Source organism: Copidosoma floridanum, unplaced genomic scaffold, assembly GCF_036245765.1.
Source record: "Copidosoma floridanum isolate Cflo_tuat_1 unplaced genomic scaffold, Cflo_Japanese_pri ptg000019l, whole genome shotgun sequence".
Classification (NCBI taxonomy): domain Eukaryota; kingdom Metazoa; phylum Arthropoda; class Insecta; order Hymenoptera; family Encyrtidae; genus Copidosoma; species Copidosoma floridanum.
Window position 1 is genome coordinate 2,045,019 of NW_028321896.1, and position 15,904 is coordinate 2,060,922.

Here is a 15,904-nt window from a genome sequence, read left to right on the forward strand (position 1 = left end):
TTCGAGAATAAAATCCAACCAATTTCAATTGAGAGACGAAATAAAACAAAATACAACGTAAACGATATTTTTTTTTCTCAATTTTTAAATCATACATGCAAAAATAAGTATTGACCCCTGGTAGAAAAAGAAAAGTATTGATAAAAAAAAAAAGAAAAAAAAAGTCATGTCATACAATATTATCAAGTTTGAAGAATGATGCTTTGACTGCAAAAGATAAACAGAAGCACGGAAAATCGGGCTACAAAAGTTGTGTGTGAAAATAAAAAATAATTATCATCGAATGGGCATAACTTTTTATTACCTGCTATTGCTCAATTTTTCAGCTTTTATGAGAATAACAAAACACAAGATTAGGATAAGAAAAATCATAAGAAATTATGGTGCCAAAGAAACACAAATCCTTTATTTCATATTATTTTATGCATGTGGTAGTATAATGTTTGGATATTTATTTGTTAAGGAAACTCCAGAGAGTATCATATTGTTGTTGAATTTCTGGCAGATGACCGTATAAGTGACAGTTTGATCAGCACCACTCTTATTAACATAATATACATCATTTTTACTCATATTATTACCACTATTTTAAGTAAAAAAAAAAAAATTATAAGAATGATAACAAATTATTTTCCGTGATTTTTGTTGTAACTTGAAAAAGATTACACAATTTGACAAAAAAGGAAGAAAGAAATAAAGATAGAGGGAGACAAAAGGTACAACATTGGTAATGTTTGAGCAAGAAAGCCACTCTCAAAGGCAGGATTATCCCTCCACTTATTACACTCCATTAAAGACGAGAGTTCGCCGCGAGCTCCCTTACAAAGCTCATCGTTCCACAATATTTACGTAACCGGAATTAGCTTACTCAACTTGGCTTCGCTTGATTCGTTGAATCGAGTTTATTTTCAGTGAAGAGATAATTAAATTCATTCAATCTGCACTTGACAATGTCATTTCAAGTAACAAGGTGCTAATTAATTTTTTTTTTACTTCGATATTTTATTCTTACATTTACTGAATTTTAAGTAGAAAAAGTATATCATAATTTAAAAATCCATTCGGAATTTAACATAGTCGTAGATCCATACCTTGTTCTAAGATCAAATTATAAAACATTTCTCATAAGTAGTGGATTCTAACTCATGGCTGTAACTTTGTCTCGTATTGATTTGCTTCAATTTATAAAGTGTCGAAAAAAAAGTACACGAAAGAAATACTACATGTAAAAATTTATTCAGCCACTAACTGCTGTTGATTGAAAACTTTTGCAAATGCAATCTAAATAGGTTATTTTTACACGAAGTATTTGAAGTTTAACTTGTTGATACTCCGTGAAGTATAAAAAAGGTGCACGAAATTGTAATCGAATGCTTTTTGTATTTATATTTTTCAAAATTCACTTTGATGACAAGTAAGCTTGCTAAGTAAATCTTAAAGAATAGGATTTATTGTTATGATAGATTTCAGTTAAAACATTCAATCATTCGATCCATTTAAGATTTACTATCACAAATGAGCGAAACTTAAGACTTTACTTAAAAGTTCAATAACGTGTTAAGTGATTCAGAAAAAGCGTCAAACCAGAAGATAATTTACTGTACTTGATAGCTAGCTTCATTTCAATCAACACTTTTACCAGAGCATCCTCCACTGAGCCATCTCGCCGTTTAAGCTAAAAAAAAAACTCAATCTCACCCCCGGTATACACACAAACAACCTAATTGGTACTCCGATCGCGCGGAGCATCGGCTTACACTGGCAATTAATAACGAGACGCTTGCTTCATCATCGCCAGGAGCGGTATCATAATAATTCGCAGCTCGGCGTTACCTCCTCTCGACCCAACCCCAAGACTTCCTTTTCACTTTTCTCGCGGGGTGAGCTTTCTTCTTGCTCCTCTCGCACTTCATATCGGGGATTAGCGAAGCACTTGTTGCTCGCGCCACCAGCGAGCTCGTTTCTCCTTTTCCTTTTCTCTCTCTCTCCCTCCCACTTTTGCACTGACTAAGAGTCTAATTGCTTCCTCGACACGCAACCTGAAACCTCCCGAGGATTACGTGTACATCGGTTATGAGGCAAATGAAATTCCGAGAGCTGCTCGCGTCGAAAGGTCTAATGGTTTTTGTTCGGAGTGAAATGAGTTTGGCGTTTCAAATGCTTCATTTTTTTTTTTTTTTTTTTTTTTTTTTGTGCATCCTTTGCTACTGGTATTCATAGAGTGGTGTCTTGGGATTTAACTTGGAATTTTTTACGGTCAGGTTTCTATATCAAATGAGAGTAAAAGTATTGGTATGAAAGTTAATTTGCATTTATATTTGTTTATTTATTTCTAATTAATATTACTTTGCAGAGTCTTGAAATTTATTATGATACAAGCAGTCAGTGTCAAGATTAATTATAGCGAATATTTCATTTAAATGACGCGATGATGTTCATAAAAGAAAAAAAATATATCGTCTTGAACATAAATTATTAATCATTTGAGTGCTGGACAGAAAAATCCATTGAGAAAAAAATTGTGAAATTTTCATTTTTGATAAACGTACGACCAGCTTCGAGATTAAACATTTAACGTTAATTGTATGTAATTTTGTCAATTAAATATATTCGTAACATATTTATGGAAACATATCATAAACGACATTAAGTTATGCCGACCAAAAAATTCCGCAAACATATGAAAGAGCTGTTACTTTGTATAAGGTTTGATATTCTTAAAAGAACGTTTTAATTAAACATATCTAAAAAAAAACTTTTTGAGAAAATAAAAACAATTTTTGCTACTTAACAAAAAAAAAATGTTAACAAACTAGCAACACAGGCACATGCAAATAATCATCATAAAGGTAGTCCATCAAAATTGCGCGTTACGTAATAAAAATAACCCCCAAACGATACAACTTGCGAAGCCTAAATTTGTTTTAATTTACTGATTTCAGTTTATTAAAAAAAAATAATAATAAAAAAAATTTTTAAAATAAAAAAATTACAATTTTATCGCATGTATGAAAAATGGATGCAAGTAATTATTAGTTTTTTTCGAAGCTTGGCTAAAAAACGAAAATTCGTACACGTTTTCGTTAAGCCGATAAGTATGATCGTATGTATTTCGTGTGTAGACGATGTAAAGTGTGACGTAACAATAGGCGAAAAAATGTCTCTCAACTCGTACATGCGATGAACTTGTATCGAATTGTTGGAGTTAAATGTTAACTAAAGTTTTATATATATATATATATATATATATATATATATATATATATATATGAGCTTATAACGGAGAAATGGAGTATATAAATACAAAGGCATGCGAGTCCGAGTGGTGGCAGCAGAATCAAACTGCGAGGTATCTGTCAATGTAGAAATCGCTAGATTTACTTTATACAGTTCGCATTTTTGAGCGAATGGATAAAAAGTCACAAGCAAAAATAAAAGAAAAAACAGTGACACACAATAATAAAAAAAAAAAAAAAAAAAAAAAAGGAAACGAAAAAAAAAATAGAGCGAAAGTATCGATTCCTTTTAACGCTTGTAACAATGGTATCATTTTCGAGGGACTTGCGTGAAATCCGATTATCGAGGCAAATCTGATTTTCACGAATGAATTCACGACTCCTGAGCCGAGCGATTTTACTCGAGCGCATTAACGTCTCGAGTTATTGTTTGTTTCCACACTAAGTGCGAGTATTTGCGTGCATCGCATAGTCATCCCACGCGTTGTTAGTATCTTCATTGTCATTATTAGTTTTACTAAACAAAATTGTTCGCGCGCATCAAAAATCCATGCAAGTTGAATTTGATTGTTGATATATATTGTTGATAATGTGCATGTTAAGGAGACGGGAGGGTTGTATATCTAATGAAACGGGCAGCGAATTTAGTGTAAATAAATGCGTCCTCTCCCCTGACCCCTATTATATACTGGATAAACAAAACTTGATAAAAATAAAACTACAATAAAATAGACGATTGAAAAATTGGGCAAATAAATAATGGTGAGTAAAAACAACATAGCGCCTCGCACACTGTACAATAAAATCATCAAGAACAATATCTGCGCACTGAATAAAGTAATGCATATACACAGAGAAAAAAAAAAAAAAATTTAGAGCGTTAAACAAGCGTGACTGATGAATATACATAGTAAACACGTATGCGTGAGAGGTGAACGCGCGTAAGCTGAGACTATACGTAGGGAGTAAGAACAAAAAAATAATATATATATATATGATTAAAGTTGTACCATAAGTTAAACGAAACGGTGTAAGTATATTGAGATAATATGAAAAACGCGATGCTACGTTAAGTTGATTTGTGAGTGCAAGTGCGCGAGATATGTGTATGAAGTGTGTGTGAAATGATATGGATGAAGAAATAAAGGAGTACGATGAACGAAGGTTAAAAAACCACGTCATCGGTGCATGGAGCTGACAGGGGACGAGAGAGGAGCGCACAAAAAATAAAAAGGACATTTGTATGTGTACGCGACACAATTTGACGACTGATGTACAAGTGCTGTTTGTTCGTTCGACGGTCCAGTTTATGTAATTATCGCCGAGTATGAACTACTCCGATGATGATTGGACGATTATATACATATGATCACATATATATATATAGCTGAATAAAAAAAAAGATATTAATGTAAAAAAATTAATCCAACGATCCTTATTTTTGCGTAATTCCTTTGATGTATGATTTCTCAATGTTGTGTGTGTTTTTTTTTCTTATGTTATCGAAAATTAATTTCGAATGAGACTCCAACTGATGGAAATTAATATTCTATTACATGATGGCAACTAAAACAACGAGCGCACAAGGAGCCAACAAGCTGAGCACGTAAGTACGAGCAAAACACCTGAAACGAAAAAAAAAAAGGGGCAACATTACCTTTCCTCCGATAAAGACCCAAGCACACCAAAGATCAGAGCATATACAACCCGTAAATAAAGCCGAGAGACTGCATTAAGCTCGCACGCGAGAGTTACAACCGGAATGCAACACTCCCGAGTACGTTTCCGCCTCGGCATCGAGAGAGACAAACAAGCTTGGCACCAACAGCCTCAATGGCCATTGAAATTAATGAGCTTGCGGGGCACGCGCCCTGGGAACGTGACGCGCGCACCGCAAGCTCCGCTTTATGGAGGAGCCCTGTTTCCTTTCCCCCCTTCGAGTGCGCGTCCTCCTCGATGCGTTGCAATTATTACGTATCGAAGTATTCGCATTAGTCGAGCTCGTCGAGTGGATTTGATAATCGCTGCTAGAGCGTCGAGGGCACGAGCGGGGTTTTGATTTGTTGGCCGCTCGAGTGTTGGTTTTGTCGAATTGGCCGGTGGTTGTTCGGTGCTTAATTTCAGAGGTGCTCGAGCTTCGAGGGTTTTCATCGCATCTAAAGGGATGGAATGCGATTATTTTACCTTTGATCCGGATGGGATGAATAATTGGTAGTTTTTTTTTTTTTTTATGACTTTTTAATTGATTTTAAGTTATGGTGATCGGTACTTTGAAAATTACGAACGATTCAACTTTTGAAAAAATCGAGTGTGGGGCGAATATCAAAAACTCGAGAGTCATTAATTAATTACACATAAATATTTGAGTAATAACAAAAGTCATTGAGTTTTCACGGTAATCGAGGAACGAATATCAGAATTTTGAGAGTCCTAAATCAATCACAAATCAATACTTGGGCAATAACAAACGATTAATCTTCCATGAAAATCAAACGCAACCAATATCGAAAACTCGAGAGTCCTCGATTAAATTTTTTTTCGTGATTATTATTTAAATTGAAATAATCATTAGTATAAGTTATTAAATTGAGTTTAAAAATAAACCAGTACGAATAAATAAATATTCTATATTTTGTCTAGCCCACGTTTTTCATTGTATTTTCTTAAAGACTTTTTTTATTTTGAAATATTAACCTGAGTATAGAGTAGTTGCTAATTGACAAGAAAGCACTTTCAGATGTATTCCCACATCGGGTATCCCATACACGCGTTTTGTACAGGCATGAGAAGTTGAACTTTACTGAAAATTTTTATTAGTAAGGACGTCTTTGAGATGGTGACAAGGCAGTCATATGGGGATATTCATATAAGTCAACAACGTGATAACTTGAGTTCCATGTATGGACAGGTAGTGAAGGTAATTGTGAGCATACACATCTGCACATTTCACAACATTATTATTGATTCCGTTGTTATCAAACATTTGTATTATTTTTGACCAATTAGAGCTTGATAACGCTTCCAAAAACGTGGTGGCACTTTATCGACTGGTTACCTTTATCGATGGATTGTAGCTAGAATTCAAATAAGTCAGAGACCGTAAATGTTTTGTAAGAAGTTAATAATTCACTGGCATAAAAAACCACGCAATCGTTTAATGTATTATTTAAAAACTATTGCTCTATATTTATTAGTAGACTACGCGGTTTATGTCTATTGTAATACTTATTTTTACAATATGTACACACATACATACGAGGACGATATTTCTCCTTAATTAAATTTTAATAGACCAGCTCAAAGCTTACGTGAGATTATTTTGTTCTTCATTAGTCGTCTACACGTATGTAAGTGATGCGCTATTGTTGTACTGATAAATATGACGCGTATATAAACTAAGAATATTTCTACTGTAACATGGAGTTTAGCATCGACCAAACAGCAAGCGAGTTTAAAGTAATTTTAACAATTGCCTGAAATGGGTACTATAGCAAAAATAAATACCTTTTTGATTTTTGTTCTAATGATTATTATCATAGAAGCCACTGGTAAGTAGTTTTTGTAACTGAAAAAAATTTATAAAGATATCATACTGTTGTGCTAGCCTCAAAAATCAGTCTAAACTTGTGAAAGAAAGACTTTAGTTACGTAAAAAAGTAAGCTAGAATTTATTGAGTACATTTAGCCTCTAACCACGAAAAACTTTATTCTAATTCTAAAGAAATATTTTAAAATATTTTTAAGATTGTGTTATAAACTAAAAAATAAGTATATCAAATGGGGGAAAAAACCTTTTTAATTTAATATATCGCTGCCATCATCCAACCTTTACTTGGAATACAAAAACTCTGTGCATTAGCCGAAAAAGAAAAATTCCTGCATCTTTTACAGCTGATGGTGGAATCTCTCAAGAATTTTCGCAAATCTACTGATTATGATACATTATATTATTCACTTGATACTTGAACAACTAATATCTTGCAGATACTCTCTATTTTACACTAATCAATTATTTCAACTTTTCTCTTGCATTGTAACTTAAACCTTACCAAAATCATGATTAACAATGATGAAAATTTATGTATTTTACCATCTACATGTATCTTACATATCAAAGCCTCGATTAATATCAAACTTAAAACTATTGGATGACACATACCCTTATAGACATAAGTTACTGGAGATAATAGGTTTTAATGAATAAACAAATCACAAGCCTTCATGACTATGAAGTACTAAACGATATCTAGACAGGATTTTGCCATATAAATTTTTTATTTCGTATTTCTCAAGTGTGGTAAATTTCTGATTGCAGTACGACATAAGACCACAGCTTGCTCTTCCAAGGGGATTCAAAAATGTGTTGAGATGTGCACACCACACGAGCAATTGGCTGATTGTTCTGTATTGTATGAGGGTTCTGTTGATCTGTTACATCACTTGATCAACCAACAACGCAGAGAAAATTGCAATTGCCGACAAGCGTAGTTTTTTTTTAATTTTCACTATGAGTCGATTAATTATTAAAAATGAGATAATAAAATAAACGATTTCAACATTCACACTCTTTTCTTGTATCAGAATAGACTGAAATCTGAGAATTTTTTTTTTTTTTTTTTTAAATAAAAGATCACACTAACGTGTTATTTTAGCTGTCATTAAGGTTACAGTTTGAGTTGTGTATGATTAATTATTTTTATTGACATGACTAAATCTGTAGGTGATGGTTGTAAGTCTCTGCAGAGTTTTGGGCCAATGAATTAAAGTCACGTGAACAAAGAATAGCTGACGTTGACATTTGTACAGCAAAATTTGTTATGTTTCACGATGTTTCTTTGAGAAAACACCAAAGAAGGACAGACAGTTCACCATAAGCTCTCGCAAATCCAAGGAATTTTACAACACTGAGTAGATGTAAAAAAAAAAGGCGACTCCAATCTCAATATACGAGAAATCCAATTGGCACGAAATGTAGGTCGATAAATAAAAGCAAAACACACCGAAAAGAGCACATGTGCACACACGGCGTACAGTTGGATGAAAGGCACTGCCTCGTGTGCTCAAGGAAAAAGAAAAAAAAAGAACATACTTCGGCCATCCTGCTCCTACATTCCTATTTTTTAAGCTTTAACGAACGTTGCAAGTACGATTTCGTGCTTGTGTGTATATATTATATCCTCGTGCGTTGCACTTTCCAGCGCCTGACAAAGCAATCGCGAAGAATCGACGGGAAAAACAAAACAGACACAAAGGAAAACAAGCAGCTCTGTGTGTTCTGTGTGCGATCCTTTTTTTTTTTTTTTTTTTTTTTTCTTCAACCCCTTGTTCTCTATCTAAACACGCGTAAGTATACACAGGCCGTAGAAAGCTACGGGCGAGCACACAAGGCTCGTAGTCAGAGAAAAAAAGAAACATAATATTGTAAATGGCTCGAAAAATCCCTTACGAAAGCGGGGCGAACTTGGAATTTTCTATCCGGGAGCAGCAACAAGCGAGTCGAGGGGTGATATGAATATCGGAAAGTTGCTGCGCCAAAGGGATTCCGCAGGTTCGGCAGTGGCTACTACACGGGAAGACGAAGAAGGAAGCAGAGTCTTGTGTATATATTCGCTGTTGATTATTTTTTATCCTCTCCCAGGGGCAGACTGTGCCTCGTAAAAAAAAAAAAAAAAAAAAAAAAAAAAAAAAAAAAAAACGAGAACGAAGAGCTAGCCAGCAACTCGGTGAAATCGACGAGGAGCCGATAAACTTGGCTTCAAACAAACAAAAAGAGGCAAACCTCTTTCTTCCTCCTCGACGTCCTTGGTATAGAGGATTGAAGCTACCCGTAGCGTAACTGTACGTGTGTATACTTACATGCGCTGGCTCTCGTTTCTGATCCGATAGTCGATACAGATGAAGTTTACCGCTTGGAAAAGCACACGTCTGTATCCCTATGCCATCGGTGCTCCATCCCTTTTTTCCCCATTGGCTCTCCGTGCTCGTGTAGTGACTGGATGATTGAAAATCCTTTGATGAATCAGCGAGCCTCGTGTTATCTTTCACACGTGTACGTATATATATACATCCACACGTGCTTCCAGCCCTTTTTCATATACGCGGATATATTGCACACTCCAAGTGCCTGTTTTCACCCCCCCCCCCTTTAATGGCTCTACAATCTTCGTTTCGTTCTTCCCTTTTCAACCCTTGTGATGCACAGCTCATTTTTTTTTTTTTTTACTGTACCTAATACATAGTAATTTTATTTCGGACGGTTCGTAGAGGGTTGCTGCGTCAATTTCAAGCCACTCGCTGAGCGTTTATTTGTATTTTTGTTGTTAATTTTAGGTTCGATGTATCGTATTTCGTTCGAGGTAATATTTACAACCAAATAATTGTTGTGCGGGGAAAATTTTCCGATGCAATATCGGATGGAGTTTGCCTCGCAAAGAGCTCCAATGAAATTTCATTGGTGATTACGAGTACTTTTAGGTAGAGAAAAACAGCCCTTCTACGAACACAGACAGAAGTAAACGTTGAAGTTGAACAAAAGCTTGTAATACATACTTTTAACCGAAAATTAATTAAAAACTTTTCCCGATTAAATTTTTTCAGGCTCGAAATATGCATAAAATGTTCATTAAAATATCGTACACGCAACTCAAGTTACCTCACAATTGCAAGTATTCAAATATTGCTGAAAAATATTCGAAAAATGGCTCTCATTCAAAACTCATCAACGTAAATTGTTTATTCGATCCGCGTGGCAATTACCACATGATTTTTTCCGCTCGAATTTTTTCATCAGCAAAAATCCCAGCTCATTACTCATGGTTTGCCACACCAAGTTAAAGAATGATAACACACGTAAACGGCACGAGGCGCCTTCCCCTTCGTCGCGCATTCCCACGCGTCATGGGGGAAAAAAAAAACCAAAAATCCGCGCAAGAAGAGAAAAGCAAAAAGCTACTCATCCATTACGCGCCAGACGGAAAATCTCGCACATCAGTACCCACGCCGAGAGCACACCGAGAGAAGTCAGAAACGCACGGAGGATTCCCGAAATACCGGAAATGCCGAGGGTACGCACGCACCCACGGTCGTAATTTGCTTACATACTACTGCGACCTCGCGTTTATCGCGCAGTGGTCGGAAGACAATGGAACGCGTAGCATACCGCTTGACGCTTAAAACGAGGTCACTCCGACACTTTACATCTCGTGTTCGCGTGTAGTATGTTTACGGAAAAGAGGAACGCGGCCCCACACCTGTACGTACACTCGGCAATGTGTGACAAGTGCTTTTTTTTCTTCTCTGCACTTCTCAAACGCTTCTCTTTTTACACAACCCCTTCTTGGCCGTGTCTACTCGGCCACCGCTGTGCTGTTTCTGAGCTTACGCTTCTGGAAAATCGCCTTTTGCAACGGCAGCAACGGCGACGATTCACGGCCACGTCAACTGGAAAACCGGTGATTCAACGGAGCGTCTTTGGGGGTAGGTCAGACGGGGCTCCCTTGCTCTCTGCTTTTGTAAATAGACTTGTCGTGTTCGCAAGGGACCGAAAGTAGCTTGGGGGGTGAGACGCGCAAAAACCTGATATTTTTACCCCTTTATACGGACTCTCGACATCAAAGTCCGATGTCGATTTGGGTGAAATTGTATCGTACAAAATTACTGGGAAAAAACGCAATTGAACATCAAACGATAATCTTATTAATTTTTCATACACTCGCTATTCGTGCATATACTAAAAGCTCGGTCTGTTTACCTTGAATGTTTTTTTTTTTTTTTTTTTTTTTTTTTTTTTTTTTTTTTTTTTTTAATTTCCTTCTCATCTATTTTTCACATTTAGCTGTCCGTATACTATAAATCGGAGAGCTAAAATATCGATGCGTGGACTAAAGCGCAACCGCCGACATACAAACCCCACAACTAACGAAATCCCGCGGTGGCGCACGCACGAGCTCCCTGTATATACCAGCCACCACAGAGTGCGCGCAGCTTCAGCACTGTCAATATTTAAAGCTGCGGACACAGGAAAATTAGGTGCACTTACGTATTGTATGTACAATCACGGGAGGGGGGGGTACAACCCTCCTGCTCCTCTCCCCCGTCTCGTGGGCTTGTCGTTAGTTAATTTAATTAAATGAGCCACCCAAAGGCAGGTCGACTCGGATGCGAGAGGGGGGATCGACACGGTGTTCGTTCCCCAGGAAAGCAGAGGGAGGTACAGCGCACGTAAGCTTTCGAGAGCCGCGGGCGAGTGCATCGGCGACCATCCATCCCTCGGTGCTCTCCCCCCCGCGGCGCTATTAATCGAGGCTGCACGGAGGCACAACAATAATAATAATTATCACAGTCCCCCGCACGCTCGCAACAACATTAGCGAAACAACATGACGATGCTTATGTATGCGCGCGTACAGGTGAGGCTTTTTTCGCGAAAAGACGATTCTCCGCGCGCACATTGCACGGTATATGGGGTGTAACAATGCACGTGGAGACCGTACGGGCGGCCAAAACGAGATAGCGGGTGAACAGGGCGGAGTCACGAGGTACAATGGAGCTTCATTAATCTACCGGTAATCGTTGTCGAATCGTCGGAGTATACAGTCAAAGGTACGATGACGCGCAATAAGAGGACTGTGGCGTATACTAGGGAATTGCCGCACAGGCTTGGCACGGTTGAGTTGATGGGCGCTCGGGGGATTCGTTGCTATATGCTCCGCGTTATGCTGACACGTAATCTTATTGCCAAACGGATCTTGTCTGTTAATAGAAAGTGTTTGTTGGATAGATACAGAATTGGGTGATACGTCGATACGGTTTATAGTAACGAAGTAATTGGTACGTGAAAATCAGGAAGACATTGATAATATTCAAGTGATACCGTATACCCTTGGGAGTTCTCACTTGCGAGGGTCACGAGGAAGCGAGATTATTATGAAAATGAGCATTGAAAAATTCATTGGTTGGAGAGGAGCGCAAGTTGGCGCAAGCTGGCATTAAATAGAGTCGACAATGGAGGGACGAGGAAAACAATACTTACACGTGGAGGCGAATTTGACGCCAGGTGATTCGTACATGTATCGGAAACCGGGTATTAAATTAAAAGCCGATATCACGGAAGTGCTGGAAAAATGATATTCCAATAACTGTACTCGATTTCCATTTCTCCTTTTTCCCATCACGACTCGAGAATTGAATTCGCCGTTGGCTTTTTCAAATTCAGCTATACGCGCACGTACAGGGTCAAAATTCATAGGCATAAATATTGAGGGGAAAAAAAAAAAAAGTATTCGCTGGTAACCATTGTTTCTGACAATTACTAGCTCGGTTACCCATCGACGACAGCAAACATTCACATTAACCCAAATGACCAAGACGAGAGTAAGTATACTTTGCAAGCCCTCGCGCTTCTGTTGAAAACAAAGCGCGTCTGACTAAACGCGGAGCTCTATCACTCAACCTGTCGCTTCTCCTGAAAAACATTCCGATCCAAGCGCGATGATTGCCAAAAAGCGCACAACCTACTGGTCCCGTTTTAGCAAGTAACAAGTGAAACAAGCAGCCAACGAAGGAAAAAAGGACGCTATTGAAGGAAAAAGAAAAAAAAAATCGAAAAAACCACGAACTGAATACAGAGAGAAAACCAAAGGCAGAGAGAGAAAAAGAAGCTGAAAATAAGAGACCCAATTTGCTGGGAAGTATTTTACTTAAGTTTTCCGTTGGATAAAGGAAAGAAAAAAGTCACGTGCATATATACACACATGAGGCATAAGAGCAAAGTCCTTGTTACAGCAGATATACAGCAGCTGCGGTGGTGCACTTACTTTTGATCTTACACCCCCGACCCATACACGTACGCGGCTAAGGTCGAAAGAAGCAAGTACATGGGTGAGTGTATACGGATATCGTTGCGGAGGAAAGAAATTAGACCATGTAGAATGGTTGATGGGCTTTCTCGAAGGTCTCGCTCCGTTATCCACCGGGACCGGGTTGAGGAATACCCAGGCTCTCTCGCCGGCTCTGAACCAACCGTTTTACGGCTCAATGCCTTTTACGAGCGCATCTGCAGATATTCCCACTCGCTTTCCCAACGCGCCCACTACACGTACAGCCGCTATTTCGCTTCCTCGTGTACGCGCATTAATACATGTGTGAGCTTTTTACTTTTTCTTTCTTTTTTTTTCTTTTTTTTTTTTTTTTCTCGCGTTACTTGTTCGTATACGCCATGGCTCTCCTATCCTCCCAGCTACGTGCTGCTTTATTCTTAACGTGGTAGATGGCTTGCTTTTCCCTCTTATACCTGTATAGGGTTGGAAACGGCAGCTTGGGCCTTCAATTTATATCAAACGTGTCGATACTACGATTTGCCTATTTGTACCATTCCGTAAAACGTTTAAGATTACATGGATGCAAATCATATGGAATTTATAATATTGCATGCGTCGAAACAATGTCCTGGGTGTTTTTTTATTCAAGTGGATGGAAAATTGTTTGAACTCGGGGATTGTACATTTCGGAGTGAGAATTAGTTTGGTTATTGCTATGGGGCAACGTGCGAATAAGCACCTCCTACGCATACGTGAAAACGCGCGCTCACTAAGCGCGTTTATGTCTGTCAGGTCTGAAATTAAACGTCCCGAAGCGCATAATTACTCATCGTGACGTGCTTTTCTGGGTATGGCTGTGAAAACACGCCCGCAGAGTCGCGTCAACGGTGGCGGAAGCCGTAAGCCCGAGACGCGCGTAAATTAACGATATACCCGTATCGTGGCAGACCCCGTCTTTTTGCCCAATTCCTTTTTGGATTTACAGTGCCGGCAGAAGCTGGGCAAATTAAATTATTCGTCCCTGGGAGCGGTGGGGTCTTAATTTCTCCGGTGCGCGCGAAATTTAACGCGGGAGGGAAACCAAGGCGGGAAAAAAAGAAAGAGAAGGATACGTTCGAAAACAATTTGTTTTCATCGAGATAATGGAATTGCGCGCCAAACGGGCGAGGAAAACGATGAATTCGTAAGGTCCGAGTGGCTCTCTTGCGCTATGCAGCTCGTCCTCGTCGTCCATCGAGTGGGCCTCTGTTTTTCATTCGTGAGCCGATGCAAATCTGCGAAATTGGAAGCTCGCGCCGTTACGTCTTTCCGTTGTTTTACTGTGGCTGTAATTTCAACTTTTTTGTATCGCGTGTCCCGCTCCTGTCAAAGATAACGATGAAAATTTGCGCGAGGCAATAAAAACTTGGGACTCGCTTTCTCTTTTTACCACTTTTTTTCTAGATCCAATTTCACCAGCGTTGTAGCAAGACAAAAAGATTTAAAATCAATGTGTCATGTTCTCAATTGAAACGGACAAATAATTTTTTACGGTAAAATCCTCAACGATTTATTAGTTATCAACTGTCCCACCACTACGACATAGATCGAAAATGCGTTCCATTATTGGTACTGTGCTTTTAGCAGGAGCAAAAAGGCAGTAAAAAAAGGTATTGATGAGCAAAATAAATTGAATGCCACAGTAATGGGAGTACACCGTCGAACCACAGTAAGACCAAAAATGGGTTAAGAAAAAGTCAGTGCTCTCTAAAAATTAATGCTTATTTTCCTACTTGATTCTGATAAAAGCCCTTGGATTCCGAAAAAATTTCAACGTGCGCTGTACAGTAAGAGCTTTACATCGCTGCTGATGGAGGAGATGTGTGAATAGATCGTTAATGGATCCAGTTTTAATTTTAAGTCCATGACCAAGAATTAAAATAAAAAATTAACGTCTAATTACGCAGGAAGGTACAAACGATATACTCTTTAGGCACGCGATTACACGTACACTTATTTTGATCTATAATCTGATCAACTAAAAATTGGGTCATTGTGTGTTCATAGAGAGTCTTGTTTTTACTTTACTCCGTGACTTTTGTGTTAATTTATCATCACCACAAAAGAGTTGATAATTGAGTTGGAATTTAATATCAAGCAGCAATGTAAAAGCGCGCAAGGAAAGCTCGTCTCTCGCTGGTGGCGTTTTTTTGAACCCAATGGAAGGAGACGAAGCGTTTCTTCGACACACCCGAAAGAGAAATGAACCAACGAATTCGAGCTCCTTCTCACTACGACGAGCATCTCGAGCGGATGTTACACGCGGTGCAGTAGCAAAGCGAGCTGGGGCTTGACCACCACTGCACGCACACCTACACGAGGGCTGCGGTACAGCGTTAGCCCTCGTTAATGGATATTGCCGCTGCGCCTCGCCCCCTCCTCCTCTGCCGTAACTACACCGCACGACGACGGGACTCCCTTTTGCCGCGGCGTTTCGGATAAATTAGAAAAGAGGCTGCAAGAAGCCCCTCGACGGGCTGGAGGCCGCGAATCCTGGCCTTTTCATCATTTTTATCTCGCGTTTTCTCTCCCAGCTGGCTACCACACCCCCTATCTTTCCCGAATTACCATTCCGCGCCTCCTCTCGCTCGGTTTTGCATGACAAACGGCCATCGCGCAAAAAAAAAGAGCCACCACGGCTACAGTTGCTTTAATTTTTAAAGAGCCGCGTTGGAAGAGGAAGCCCCGGGCGCGGCGAGCAAAGAAGCTTGGAGCGAGGAGGAGAGAGAGAGAGAGAGTCAATGGATTTTCCGTCCGCGGGTAATTGCGGCATCAACATTTATGGGGGTGGGGGCGTCGATTTATGCGTTTG

At 38.8% G+C, this 15,904-nt stretch overlaps 1 protein-coding gene across 1 annotated transcript in view; it reads right to left on the reverse strand.

Annotated features, from left to right (window-relative positions):
• LOC106636928 (aldo-keto reductase family 1 member B1) overlaps nucleotides 1-15,904 on the reverse strand; it is a 403,668-nt gene that overhangs the window by 132,144 nt on the left and 255,620 nt on the right. The window lies entirely within an intron of this gene.